This window comes from Eschrichtius robustus, chromosome 21, assembly GCF_028021215.1.
Source record: "Eschrichtius robustus isolate mEscRob2 chromosome 21, mEscRob2.pri, whole genome shotgun sequence".
Lineage (NCBI taxonomy): Eukaryota > Metazoa > Chordata > Mammalia > Artiodactyla > Eschrichtiidae > Eschrichtius > Eschrichtius robustus.
In genome coordinates, this window is record NC_090844.1 from 3,899,206 (window position 1) to 3,914,157 (window position 14,952).

The following is a 14,952-nucleotide window of genomic DNA, read 5'->3' on the forward strand; positions in this document are numbered from 1 at the left end:
AAACCTTTAAAATGATTGAATCAGGTTCACCCAGATTATCTAGGATAATCTCCTTAATGTCAACTCATTATGGACCTTAATCACATCTACAGAGTATCTTCAAAGCAATACCATGAAAAATAGTGTTTGATTGAGTAATTGGGTACTGTAGTCTAGAAAGTTGACACGGAAAACTAAACATTACAGGTTCTTTCCTATTTTTACAGGATTAGTATTCGCCTGATTCATGAATGATGAAACTATGAGTGCTTAACTCAAGTCTCAGTGAGCTTAATTCATATCACTGGGAGGGGGGAGGTACCGTAATATCTTGAAAAATTTAGTTTTACATATTCAATTTCAGTACTACTTATAAATTTTGATATATATATATTTCAGTACTACTTATAAATTTTGAGATCTTCGGGCTGGTAGATGCTTAAAGTTTCAACAGATTTTATACATCATACTTTGACCAAGATCTAGTTGCAATTATGTAAGAAGACTTAATTGTGCTTATAACCGTATATTTAAAAATTCAAATCAACTTATGGACAGTACTCCAAATTTAGCTCATTCATTCTGTATTAGTCATGCATATAGATTAAATATATAAATAATAAATAACAGAGGTAGGTCAGTGAATATAAGAACGTTTTAGCCTAAATGACACAGAATAGATATTCAAAATTAACCTTTCACTTAAAAACTTTATGATTTAGGAGGTTAACGGACAATGACAAAGGTATGGTACTTCTAGCTTGGGAACTTCATTTCAAATGGTAAGAAACCTCACACCAGATACCGTATGCTTCAAATTTTCTTTCTGTTTTTTACTTAAAAGTACCTTTTTATTTTACAAATCTAATATATCTCTAAATCCCTCTACTCCTTTTCTTTATAGTATGGATTAGTTTTCTATTGCTTCATAACAAATTAGTACAAATTTTGTTGCTTGAAACAAAAGTTTACTATCTCACAATTTCTGTGGGATTATGAGGTAACTCGCTTCGTTACTGAGGGTCTCACTAGGCTGAAATCAAGGTGTCAGCCAGGGTTGCTCTCTCATCTGAGGCTCAAGAGTTTTCATCCAACTGGTTGTCGTCAGAATTCAGCTCCTTGCACTTGTAGAAATGGAAGTTCCATCTTCTTGCTGAATATCGGCAAGGGGCTGCTCTCAGCACCTAGGGGCCACCTGTAGGTCCTTGCCACATGGTGCCCTCCATAGACAGTTCACAACACATGTATTTGTTTGTCAGAGGCTGGGAGGAGTACCTCTTTTGCTTTGAATGTGTCTGCTGCTTTGAGTCTCTTTAAAAGATTCACCCGGTTAGGTCGGTCCTACCCATGGTAATCTCTCTTTTGGTTAAAACAAAGTCAACTGATTAGGGACTTTAATTATATCTGCAAAAAGGAATCACATATGCCAACATTTGAAATATCTAATCAACTGTTAAGATTCTTTTTTTTATTTTCCATTATCTTCAACTCTGAGGGAATATATAGGCTTCCACAAGACACTAAAAACCAAAAAAAGAACAAAACAGAACAACACAGGCAGAGCCAGTTTCACTGCGAGAGAAGGTTTACATCGGTCCATTAAAAAAAAAAGTACATTTTACACATACACACGTATACGTGTGTATATATTTAAATACTCACATTTAATTAATAAATAAAACATACTATTACCAAGGGCTGTTCTCCAATTGCAATTGAATAGATGAAAGGATATGATTTTCAAGTAGGTTTTAAATTTGCAAAGCATCTATTAATAATGTATATAAAGGAAAATTATGAATAGTATAACTTATGATTACCCTCCAAAATTTAAACTTTAAAAATAAATCATAAGTACTCCTTTGTAGATTTGAAGTCCTTTGAGGAAGTGTTATGCTTCATTTATACATTATACCATTTTACTGTTGCTGTTCAATAATTACATATTGTTGACATTTTTAATGTAGTTATGCTTTCTTTTATGGTTCTAAGATGCAGCTTATCGTTACATGGAATAAATATATTTCAGTTTCATGTTACTTGGAAAAGTAATGGATGAATCAAATTGTACTTCATGGATACTCATCCCCTCTGAGGCATTCAGTTGTTATTGAACACTGCAATACTAACTGCTTTGATACACTCGATATTGCCCTGAGCCACAAAAACTTATTCCTCAGAACACTTACAGTAACACAAAGGAGTAATGTTTCCTAGTAGAAACAAGCACTATACATTAAGAAATATTTTGAAAGGAAATTAGAATCTGTCACTACTTAATCTATGAACTCACATTTTTATGAGAAAAGGATTTAAAATTGTTACAGAATAGCGAGTGGTACATTAACCACAAATGTAATAATTATTAGTGACTTTTTGGCTGTATAAAATTAAGAGCATACTTGAGCAACTTACTGCAAAAAATAGGTGGAAAATTAAACTATAGGTTTTTTAAATGTAGTTATCCAGCAATAATGGAAAGCAAATTGTTTGCTTATAATAATTACTATTTAAAAATACTTGGCTGAATTAAAAATAATTTAGTAGCTGCAGCTATGATTAGATAAGTAGAAAGATGTCAAGGTAATAATACAATATGTAAAGTTATAATATGAAGTACAAAGATATAAAGGTAGCAAAATAAACATTACCAGACATAAGTAAGAATTAATGAAATGAATATTGGCAACAATATAATTAGATGTCCTAAAAATGTAAAGGTGAGATTTTTGTAAAGCATATTAATGAGTTATCATTACTCACTAGCCTGGGTTGAAGCCTAGAGTTGAATATCACATCATAAAAACTGCTTTGCAGAATAATACAACTTTGAAACACTGTATGAGCCTGAAAAGGAAACCTTTGGGAAATGATTAATGGTAGCAATTGTATAACACATATTAGGATAAAAGTTCAACCATATAAATATTTATGTCAATTATCTAAGAATTAGATGCAAGGTTAAAACTGTATGTGCCATATGAGAACTAAATTCTTCAAAAGAGATATTGTTTGGAAATACAGTGGGAGACCATTCTACAAATTGGTGTGTTATCATAAGTGCATTATTATATAAAGGCTTTGATTTGATAGTGTAAGAGTAGATTATACAGTTCATTAGAATAAGGAATGATGCTCTTTTCTATGGGGAATTCATAAATAACCTGAACAAAGACAACTCTATAAAGCAGAAGCTTCTAGTGGTATTGCTTCTAGAACTAAGGTTTAATTTAGGAACATAAATATACAATTTTTAAAGTTATTTTATCAAAAAATTTAGAACAGTCTTCATACATTATATTATGAGTTAAACTATGTAATGCTATTTAGTATGAAAATGCAAAGGAGCAATATCGTTATATTTTAATTGTATAGATTCAACCAAAAGCACACCTCAATTTTTAAAACCATGTTTTTATTTTAAAGTTGTGCAAAGTAACCCAACTTAACAGAATCATCAATAAATTTATTTCCACTTTCATTAAAGTAAAAACCTTGTATTCACGTGATTATAAATACCACAAAGATGTGTTTGGCATATGTCTAATTGAACCACTTGATTTTATTTATAATCTTTATTTTTTATTAATAAAAAGTCACCATGGAAAAAATGTAGGAGAAAATATTTGAGGGAAGTATAAGTTCATGACATCTTAGGGAAACAATAGTCTATATGACACAGTATATTCTCCTAATATCTTTTTCTGAATTCAATACTATATCAGTAAAATATCCTTCAAAAATATGCATGTTATTAAATGTGTTTATTCAATGTTCATACAAATGAACAATAATTTATTTCCAAAACATGGTGTGAAAAAACAAAAAAGGGAAAATATTAAGAATGGGCAGTAATTCGGAATAGTCATGGGGGGAAAATACACCTTCGAAAATGCAAAATGTATTATGAATGGAGTGAATAGTAATGGGAAGGAGAGAAAATATTTAAGAGATCTGTTTAAACTCAGTTTCTCTGCCATTGTAATTTGCATCAGTTTATTTGCTTTCAAATTATTATATTGAATAGTTTGCAAGCTCTGTATTAAAGACTAAAACACAGCTAAACATCACTGGCAACAAAAGGAGTGGGGATAGTAATGCTAATATAATGCTGTTGAGGAAATGGATTTGACACTTTTAAATGGGATAAAATGCAAAATTCCTTCATCATCCTCTCTGAATTTAGGCTTATTTGAGCTTAAGGGAGGCTTGACATAGTTCAGGGAATAAAAGGGGAGGGGGCGGATTTAGTACTAGGTTCATATATTTTGTAAAAAGAAAAATAAAGTAATACAAAAAATGAAGACGTAAATACCATTCTTTGTAATGCACCAGTGATTATTTCCTAAATTGGATAAATAACTTTACACTGAATCCACTACAAGATGCTTTTTGACATAGTGTCAATTTTCAGTTTGTTTTCAAGTCTTAGATTCTTACTTTTCTATGCAATTTCTGTTAGAACAATTGAGACGTTTCTAGGCTCTAACATGCTTGTCACTAGAGTGCAATTAAATCTATTGTTTATCTTTTGTTTTACTTGCAACAGTGCTTTTACATCAGGTGATACCATATCAGTATGTGATCACTGATGATTTTCATTTCTGCAGTTATTAACTAATATTCTGGGAAATTTTCCGTGTACATGATTGTTTCGTTCTATTTTATATTTTTGCTATATGAGGAGGATTTTTAAAAGTGCTTTCCACTCAGTAGCTGAAAATATTAGATGGAGAAAGGATGAAGGAACTACTAATTGTGTTGGGAGGAGAGAGATGTGTGGGATACTGAAATGATGGAGAGCATGGTGATGACACCAGTTTTCTGTCCTTTAGGGCAGGATGAATGTTGAATCCGTTTTCTAACTAGGGCTCATCAGAGAGAAGATGTTTTTGGAGGAAGCTCTTGCGATCCATGTTTTATCCATTTTGTGCTTGATTTCCTGTAGAGACACCCAATAGCAACATCAAAGAGGCAATTTTTTTTGCACAAATACAGTACAGAGCTATTTGAACTTGAAGATCACTGGCATATATGTGGTGATCGGATTGTGGATGAAGTTGCCTAGACAGAGGACATACGGAAGATGAGGATCTAGAAGGAAGCTGCAAGAAGCCCTGCATTTCACGGCCAATTGGAAGAGAAGAACTTGCAGAGCGGATAGAACAGAAGCAGGGTAAGTCACACCTGGGGAAACTGGAGAGACTGTGATGTCATAGAAACAAGAAAGGAGTGCCTCCTCCCATATTGTGAATCTTCCTATAAATAAGGAGTGGGCTTGGGAGCATACAAAGGATTGTGCACTGGGGCAGTTGTCTGATTTCAGCTTTCTCACAATTGAGGGTTTGCTAGCTTCATACTAATTGTAACAGCTCTATGGAAAACCAGTACATCACTGTCACTTTCTTGCATTTTATTCATCCTAATGCATCAATGGTTTTAGTCTCCAGCTATAAAGAGCCAGGACCCTATTTTAAAATACAATTTCCTTATATTCTATAAAAGAAATAATTACAGAGCAATCACCAGCAGGAATGGTTGACTCCTTTCTAGTAAAGAATTACAAAGGAACTACAAAACTAAAAACTTTTACTGTTAATGTATCATTAATCTCATTTCCATTTCCTTCTCCAAGGGGAGGCTTATTAGGGGGAGGGTTAATGACACTGACCTCGAACACCTGCAGTTGTGTTCATTCTGTCTATATCACTTGACTGGTAAAGAGTGTGAGTAATAATATCATGCCTTCATGGATTCTAGGCTTATTGGACCTTCAGTGCTATTTGGGCCTCATAAATGTTCTGTTACTAATATCTGCTAAGTGTTACGGATTTTATTCAGAGTCATTGATGACATCTGAGAAACTGCTCACCACATGTGAATTCTCAGAACTCAGGTGACTATATCATGATGGGAGATTGTTTCAGATATTGCATCAGGTAACAGAAAGAATAAAAGCATGCTTTTAAAAAGCCATCTGGTGTATTATTTTGAATTGTATTGTGAAGCCACTTGTATTGGAAAGTGTTGCCTTGAACTTCCCTTTTAAATGATACTACATTGAAATTACTCTTCATTATTCACTCCCATTAGTTGCCATCCTCAGGGAATTGATTAACCATAAAATCTGAATCTAATTCTTTCTTAACATTCTCTAAGCAAATGTTTAAATTCTATCAACGTTTAAATTTTTTTTTGAATTTTATTTACTTTTTAAATAGCAGGTTCTTATCTATTTTATGCATATTAGTGTATATATGTCCATCCCAATCTCCCAGTTCATCCCACCTCCACCACACCCCGCCCCACCCCGAGCTTTCCCCCCTTGGTGTCCAAACGTTTGGTCTCTACATCTGTGTCTCTATTTCTGCCCTGCAAACGGGTTCATCTGTAACATTTTTCTAGATTCCACATATATGTGATAATATGCGATATTTGTTTTTCTCTTTCTGACTTACTTCACTCTGTATGACAGTCTCTAGGTCCATCCACATCTCTACAAATGACCCAGTTTCATTCCTTTTTATGGCTGAGTAATATTCCATTGTATATATATACCACATCTTCTTTATCCATTCCTCTGTTGATGGGCATTTAGGTTGCTTCCATGACCTGGCTACTGTAAATAGTGCTGCAATGAACATTGGGGTGCATGTGTCCTTTTGAATTATGGTTTTCTCAGGGTATATGCCCAGTAGTGGAATTGCAGGATCATATGGTAGCTCTATTTTTAGTTTTTTAAGGAACCTCCCTACTGTTCTCCGTAGTGGCTGTATCAATTTACATTCCCACCAACAGTGCAAGAGGATTCCCTTTTCTCCACACCCTCTCCAGCATTTGTTGTTTGTAGATTTTCTGATGATGCCCATTATGACAGGTGTGAGGTGATACCTCATTGTAGTTTTGATTTACATTCATCTAATAATTAGTGATGTTGAGCAGCTTTTCATGTGCCTCTGGGCCATCTGTAGGTCTCCTTAGGAGAAATGTCTGTTTAGGTCTTCTGCCCATTTTTGGATTGGGTTGTTTGTTTTTTTATATTGAGCTGCATGAACTGTTTATATATTTTGGAGATTAATCCTTTGTCTGTTGATTCGTTGGCAAATATTTTCTCCCATTCTGAGGATTGTCTTTTCGTCTTATTTGTAGTTTCCTTTCATGTGCAAAAACTTCTAAGTTTCATTTGGTCCCATTTATTTATTTTTGTTTTTATTTCCATTTCTCTAGGAGGTGGATCAAAAAAGATCTTGCTGTGATTTATGTCAAAGAATGTTCTGCCTAAGTTTTCCTCTAGGACTTTTATAGTGTCCGGTCTTACATTTAGGTCTTTAGTCCATTTTGAGTTTATTTTTGTATGTGGTGTTAATTTCATTCTTTTACATGTAGCTGTGCAGTTTTCCCAGCACCACTTATTGAAGAGACTGTCTTTCTCCATTGTATATCCTTGCCTCCTTTATCATAGATTAGGTGACCATAGGTGCATAGGTTTATCTCTGGGTTTTCTATCCTTTTCCATTGATCTATATTTCTATTTTTGTGTCAGTACCATATTGTCTTGATTACAGTAGCTTTGTAGGATAGTCTGAAGTCAGGGAATCTGATTGCTCCAGCTCGGTCTGTTTCCCTCAAGATTGCTTTGGCTATTCGGGGTCTTTTGTGTCTCCATACAAATTTTAACATTTTTTGTTCAACTTCTGTAAAAAATGTCATTGGTAATTTGATAGGGATTGCATTGAATCGGTAGATTGCTTTGGGTAGTAGAGTCATTTTCACAATATTGATACCTCCAATCCAAGAACATGGTGTATCTCTCCATCTGTTTGTGTCATCTTTGATTTCTTTCATCAGTGTCTTATAGTTTTCCTGAGTACAGGTCTTTTTCCTCCTTAGGTAGGTTTATTCCTAGGTATTTTATTCTTTTTGTTGCAATGGTGAATGGGATTGTTTCCTTAATTTCTCTTTCTGATCTTTCATTGTTAGTGTAGAGGAATGCAAGAGATTTCTGTGCATTAATTTTGTATCCTGCAACTTTACCAAATTTTTTGTTTAGCTCTAGTAGTTTTCTGGTAGCATCGTTAGGTTTCTCTGTGTATAGTATCATGTCGTCTGCAAATAGTGACAGTTTTACTTCTTCTTTTCCAATTTGTATTCCTTTTATTTCTTTTTCCTCTCTGATTGCTGTGTCTAGGACTTCCAAAACTATGCTGAATAATTGTGGCGAGAGTGGACATCCTTCTCTAGTTCCTGATCTTAGAGGAAATGCTTTCAGTTTTTCACCATTTAGAATGATGTTTGCTGTGGGTTTGTCATGTATGGCCTTTATTATGTTGAGGTAGGTTCCCTCTATGCTCACTTTCTGGAGAGTTTTTATCATAAATGGGTGTTGAATTCTGTCAAAAGCTTTTTCTGTATCTATTGAGACAATCGTATGGTTTTTCTTCTTCAATTTGATACTATGGTGTATCACATTGCTTGATTTGCATATATTGCAGCATCCTTGCATCCCTGGGATAAATCCCACTTGATCATGGTGTATGATCCTTTTAATGTGTTGTTGGATTCTGTTTGCTAGTATTTTGTTGAGGATTTTTGCATCTATATTCACCAGTGATATCCATCTGTAATTTTCTTTTTTTGTAGTATCTTTCTCTGGTTTTGGTATCAGGGTGATGGTAGCCTCGTAGAATGAGTTTGGGAGTGTTCCTTCCTCTGCAATATTTTGGAAGAGTTTGAGAAGGATGGGTGTTAACTCTTCTCTAAATGTTTGATAAAATTCACCTCCGTGTGTTTGTGTTTTTCACGTTTATTTCCTTTGTCATTTATTGCTCATCTCATAGTACTGTGGTCAGAAAAGATGTTTGATATGATTTCTGTTTTCTTAAATTTACCAAAGCTTGATTTGTGGCCCAAGATGTGATCTTTCCTAGAGAATGTTCCGTGTGCACTTGAGAAGAAAGTGTAATCTGCTGTTTTTGGATGGAATGTCCTATAAATATCAATTAAATCTATCTGGTCTTTTGTGTCATTTAAAGCTTGTGTTTCCTAATTAAATTTCTGTCTGGATGATCTGTCCATTGGTGTAAGCGAGGTGTTAATGTGCCCCACTATTATTGTGTTACTGTTGATTTCCTCTTTTACAGATGTTAGCAGCTGCCTTATGTATTGAGGTGCTCCTATATTGGGTGCATATATATTTATAACTGTTATATCTTGTTCTTGGATTGATCCCTTGATCATGATGTAGTGTCCTTCCTTGTCTCTTGTAACATTCTTTATTTTAAAGTCTATTTTATCTGATATGAGTATCGCTACTCCAGCTTTCTTTGGATTTCCATTTGCATGGAATATCTTTTTCCATCCCCTCACTTTCAGTCTGTATGTGTCCCTAGGTCTGAAGTGGGTCTCTTGAAGACAACATATATATGGGTCTTGTTTTTGTATCCATTCAGCAAGCCTGTGTCTTTTGGTTGGAGCATTTAATCCATTCACATTTAAGGTAACTATCGATATGTATGTTCCTATTACCATTTTCTTAATTGTTATGGGTTTGTTTTTGTAGGTCCTTTTCTTCTCTTGTGTTTCCCACTTAGAGAAGTTTCTTTAGCGTTTGTTGAGGAGCAGGTTTGGTGGTGCTGAATTCTGTTAGCTTTTGCTTGTCTGTAAAGCTTTTGATTTCTCCGTCATATCTGAATGAGATCTTTGCCGGGTAGAGTAATCTTGGTTGTAGGTTCTCCCTTTCATCACTTTAAATATATCGTGCCACTCCCTTCTTGCTGGTAGAGTTTCTGCTGAGAAATCAGCTGTTAACCTTATGGGAGTTCCCTTGTATGTTGTCATTTTTCCCTTGTTGCTTTAAATAATTTTTCTTTGTCTTTAATTTTTGTCAATTTGATTACTAAGTGTCCTGGTGTGTTTCTCCTTGGGTTTACCCTGCCTGGGACTTTCTGTGCTTCCTGGACTTCGGTGGCTCCTTCTCTTCCCATTTTAGGGAAGTTTTTGACTATAATCTCTTCAAATATTTTCTTGGGGCCTTTCTCTCTCTCTTCTCCTTCTGGGAACCCTGTAATGTGAATGTTGGTGTGTTTAATGTTGTCCCAGAGGTCTCTTAGGCTGTCTTCATTTCTTTTCATTCTTTTTTTTCTTTATTCTGTTCCATGGCAATAAATTCCACCATTCTGTCTTCCAGGTCCCTTATCCGTTCTTCTGCCTCAGTTATTCTGCTATTGATTGCTTCTAGTGTATTTTTCATTTCAGTTATTGTATTGTTCATGTCTGTTTGTTTGTTCTTTAATTCTTCTAGGTGTTTGTTAAACATTTCTTGCATCTTCTCGATCTTTGCCTCCATTCTTTTTCCGAGGTCCTGGATCATCTTCACTGTCATTATTCTGAATTCTTTTTCTGGAAGGTTGCCTATCTCCACTTCATTTAGTTGTTTCTCTGGGGTTTTATCTTGTTCCTTCATTTGGTACATAGTCCTCTGCCTTTTCATTTTGTCTATCTTTCTGTGAATGTGGTTTTCGTTTCACAGGCTGCAGGATTGTAGTTCTTCTTTCTTCTGCTGTCTGCCCTCTGGTGGATGAGGCTGTCTAAGAGGCTTGTGCAAGCTTCCTGATGGGAGGGACTGGTGGTGGGTAGAGCTGGGTGTTGCTCTGTGGGCCGACCTCAGTAAAACTTTAGTCCGCTTGTCTGCTGATGGGTGGGGCTGAGTTCCTCCCTGTTGGTTGTTTGGCCTGAGGCTACCCAGCACTGGAGCCTACAGGCCCTTTGGTGGGACTAATGGCAGACTCTAGGAGGGCTCACACCAAGGAGTATTTCCCAGAACTTCTGCTGCCAGTGTCCTTATCCCCACGGTGAGCCACAGCCACCCCCCGTCTCTGCAGGAGACCATCCACGCTAGCAGGTAGGTCTGGCTCAGTCTCCTATGGGGTCTCTGCTCCTTCCCCTGGGTCCCGATGTGCACACTACTTTGTGTGTGCCCTCCAAGAGTGGAGTCTCTGTTTCCTCCAGACCTGTCGAAGACCTGCAGTCAAATCCCGCTAGCCTTCGAAGTCTGATTCTCCGGGAATTCCTCCTCCTGTTGCCGGACCCCCCCAGGTTGGGAAGCCTGACGTGGGGCTCAGAACCTTCCCTCCAGTGGGTGGACTTCTGTGGTATAAGTGTTCTCCAGTTTGTGAGTCACCCATCCAGTGGTTATGTGATTTGATTTTATTGTGATTGGGCCCCTCCTACTGTCTCATTGCAGTGTCTCCTTTGTCTTTGGATGTCGGGTACTTTTTTCGTGAGTTCCACTGTCTTCCTTTCAATTGTTGTTCAGCAGTTAGTTGTGATTCTGGTGCTCTCACAAGAGGGAGTGAGCAAGCTGACATTCTGACAAGGTCATTTTCCAATTCAAAATAGTTTCCCATTGATCAGGATGAATCTAAATGCCTGCGCATAACATATAGACTCTCCTTGAGATCATTTTATGCCCATTGGCCTAGCTTGGTATCCAATGTATTTCTCTCCATTCCAGCTACACTGACGTTTGCTGTTCTCTGAACCTGCCATATTAGTTTATGCTTCTATTCCTTTGGATTCACCCCTTTACGTAATTGGAGTACTGCTTCCTCCTTCTGTGTATGTCAAGTTCCCACAAATACTCTAACCCTCTCTCAAGTCCTGCAGACTCCTATCATCCTTCCTTCAAGTTCCCACTTCACTCTAATTGAGATTTTCTTTCTCTACTTCACTGTAAGAAACTTAGAAAGTGGTCAGTTTTTATTGTTTTTACATTAAATGGTAATAATCAAAACAGTATCAAACATGGGTTACATATTTTGTTATAATGTGAAGGTAATGAGCAAGTAGAAATTGATGTAGAGGGTATGAATTTTTCTGATGGAAATAAAATGGCAATAAGTGAATATGCTGGAAATAGTATACTCAGAGTGGGCAGTAAAGTTTTCAGCATTCATAAAAGTTATGAGTTCAGAAAGACTAAAGTTGGCAGGTAGTGAACTGAAATTTAAAGATGAGATGTTTTAAAATTACCCAGTGGTCCACTAAAGAAAGTGTTTTCATAGAAATTTGAAATTCAGAGTTATGTTTGAGAAGAAGACACATTCTGTTTTTAAATGTAAATGATTTATGGTTTTCATGGTCATATGCAGCTATTCTAAAACAGAAATTCATATTTTCAAAATTAAAATTGGCAATCAAATTTAAATATGAAGAAACAGAAAAGTTAACAAAATAATCCGAAAGTGTTATGATTTCTTGTTTTCAGTCTCCAAATTATCCACTAGATTTTAATCCATATAAATTAAGTAGAAAATATGTTACAATATTCTTATGTAGCATTTCCAATACGTTTAATGTTGTCTCATTATAAAGAAATATTTCTAAAGTCTTATTTGAAATATTAATAGTGATTTTAAATGATGAAAGATTTTCAAATAATGGAGTATTTGGTTGGCACCATAGTGACACCAAAGACACAGTGTGAGGCAATTAAAATACAGGACTATATCCAAAATTTAGTTGTCTATAGTCTTCAGGAAATAAAACCAAACAGTTTTGGAAGACACTGTGAAAGACTTTCATATAACAGTTATACAAACATCTTTAATTACATACTAGTAAAGGAATTAAGTGAAATGAACCATGTAAGAACTTTCCAGGAAAAGGCCAATCACAGTCTGGATGTAACAGTAGCTAAACAAGAAATTTGCCACCTGCAAGATAACAAAATCTGTGTGAGGAGGTGTGGCCTATGCATTCTAGTGGGTACCTAGCTAACTCATTTGTATTTAACTTCTCAGGGACATTTGGCACTTTCTGCTTTGTAACTCAGCAGATTTGGAGGATTTTCTTATTTACCTTAGAACTTGAAGAGCAACTTAAGATTCGTCCTGTTTTTACTGCTTGAACAGTTAGTTACCAGGTAAGACTGACACATAATTTTCACAACTTCCTCTCTCTTTTTACATTTCTAATCCAACTTTAATTCAATAACATCTAGCATTGTGGAATTCTCAGTGTATTTGTAAAGTCTCGTACATGTGGATAGTTTAGTTTTGCCTCTCAGTGTGTTCCGAAAAACCCTCAGAGACACATAATTTTATATTTATTTAAAACCCCTTTCAGAACGTTCTGTTCAAAAATAAAGTTAAAAAGCAACTGACAGATCAATCAGTAAGTTACTGGAATATCATTGGTAAAAAAGTTTAACTGCATAAATAACAATATTAATTTTAGTAAAAGAATTACTGAAGTACACACTCTACCCTTCAACTGTGCTGGGTAAAGGTTTTTGTTTTATTGATAACTCTAGGGTTCTGCTAACTTTCCAACTAGGAGAAAAGATTTAGAAACCCAAATGTCAAAATACAGTTTGAAATAAGAAAAGTTTCACGGCCTAATTAGTAGATTTTGGAGACAAAGTTAGCAGGTAATTAATATTTCTTAATGCCTGTTTTGAGCCAGCCTCTATGTTGGCTGCCTTTTTGTCTCCTCGTATCCTTCGCACAAATCTGAGGAGCTCTTCTGTTCTCCATACTATATGTTGGTAAACTGATGGGCACAAAGGTGAAATCATTTGCACGTGGTGCTAAAAATCATATGGTACAGAAAGTCTCAAATACTGTTCTAGATGATCCTAACGTCCACAGATCTTTCACATTGTTACAAAATATAATTTTGATGATTAAGTACTTAATCCAAAAAATTTTCCCATTAAACTAATTTTTCCTAGAGCAACAGATGTAAAATCAATCAGAATAACTTAAATAACGTGAAACGCTTCATATAAACTAGTTGTGAAGTTGCGATACTGTTATTTTTTTTAAATAGATTTTATTTTTTAGAGAAGTTTTAAGTTCACAGCAAAATTGAGCAGGAAGTATGCAGATTTCTCATATACCTCCTGCCCCCGCACGTGTATAACCTTTGCCAGTATCAACATCCCCCGCCAGCATGGCACATGTATTACAGGTGGTGAACCTACATTGACACATCATAATCACCCAAGCCCATAGTTTACATTACACTTCACTCTTGGTGTTGAACATTCTCTGGGTTTGGAAAAACATACAATGACATGGACCCATCCTTTTAGTAGTATACTGATTAGTTTCGTTGTGCTCCATCTATTCATTCCTCCCGCCTATCCCTGGCAACCACTGATCTTTTTATTGTCTCCATGGTTTTATGTTTTCCAGAATGCCATATAGAAATAATTATACTATATATAGCCTTTTTCAGATTGGCTTCTTTCACTTAGCAATATGCATTTAAGTTTCCTCTATGTCTTTACCTGGCTTGATAGCTCATTTCTCTTTAGTGCTGAATGATATCCTATTATCTAGATATAGTACAGTTTATTTATCCAGTCACAAACTGGAGGACATTTTGGTTGCTTCTAAGATTTGGCAATTATGAATAAAGCTGCTATAAACATCCGTGTGCAGGTTTTTGTGTGGATATATTTTCAACTCCTTTGGTAAATACGAAGGAGATGTTTATGGATATTATGCTGTGGATATGTGTCGTTTTGTAAAAAACTTGACAAACTGTCTTCCAACATGGCTATACAATTTTGCATTCCAAACAGCAATGAATAAGGATTCCTGTTGCTCCATATCAATACCAGCAATCGCTGTTGTCAGTATTCTGGAATCTGGCCTTTCTGATAGATGTTTAGCAGTATTTCACTGTTCTAGTTTGCAGTTCCTTAATGACATGTGATGCGGAGCCTCCTCTCATATGCTTATTTGCCATCTGTGTATCTTCAGTAAGGTGTCAGTTAAGGTCTTTTGCTCATTTTTTAATTGGATTGTTTTCTTAATGGTTGAATTTTAAGAGTTCCTCGTACAATATATATTTGGATAAAAGTACTTTATCAAAGGTATCTTTTGCAAATATTTCCTCTCTGTCTGTGCCTTGGTTGTTCATTTTCTTGGTAATGAGTGACATATGAGAATGTAGTCCTTTCCT

General features: G+C 35.5%; 1 long non-coding RNA gene across 1 annotated transcript in view; it reads left to right on the forward strand.

Annotated features, from left to right (window-relative positions):
* LOC137755914 (uncharacterized) overlaps nucleotides 1-14,952 on the forward strand; it is a 290,479-nt gene that overhangs the window by 234,605 nt on the left and 40,922 nt on the right. The window contains exons 5-6 of the long non-coding RNA XR_011072126.1: nucleotides 4,928-5,155; nucleotides 12,780-12,901. This is a non-coding gene — a long non-coding RNA (uncharacterized lncRNA). The remainder of the gene's footprint in view (nucleotides 1-4,927; nucleotides 5,156-12,779; nucleotides 12,902-14,952) is intronic.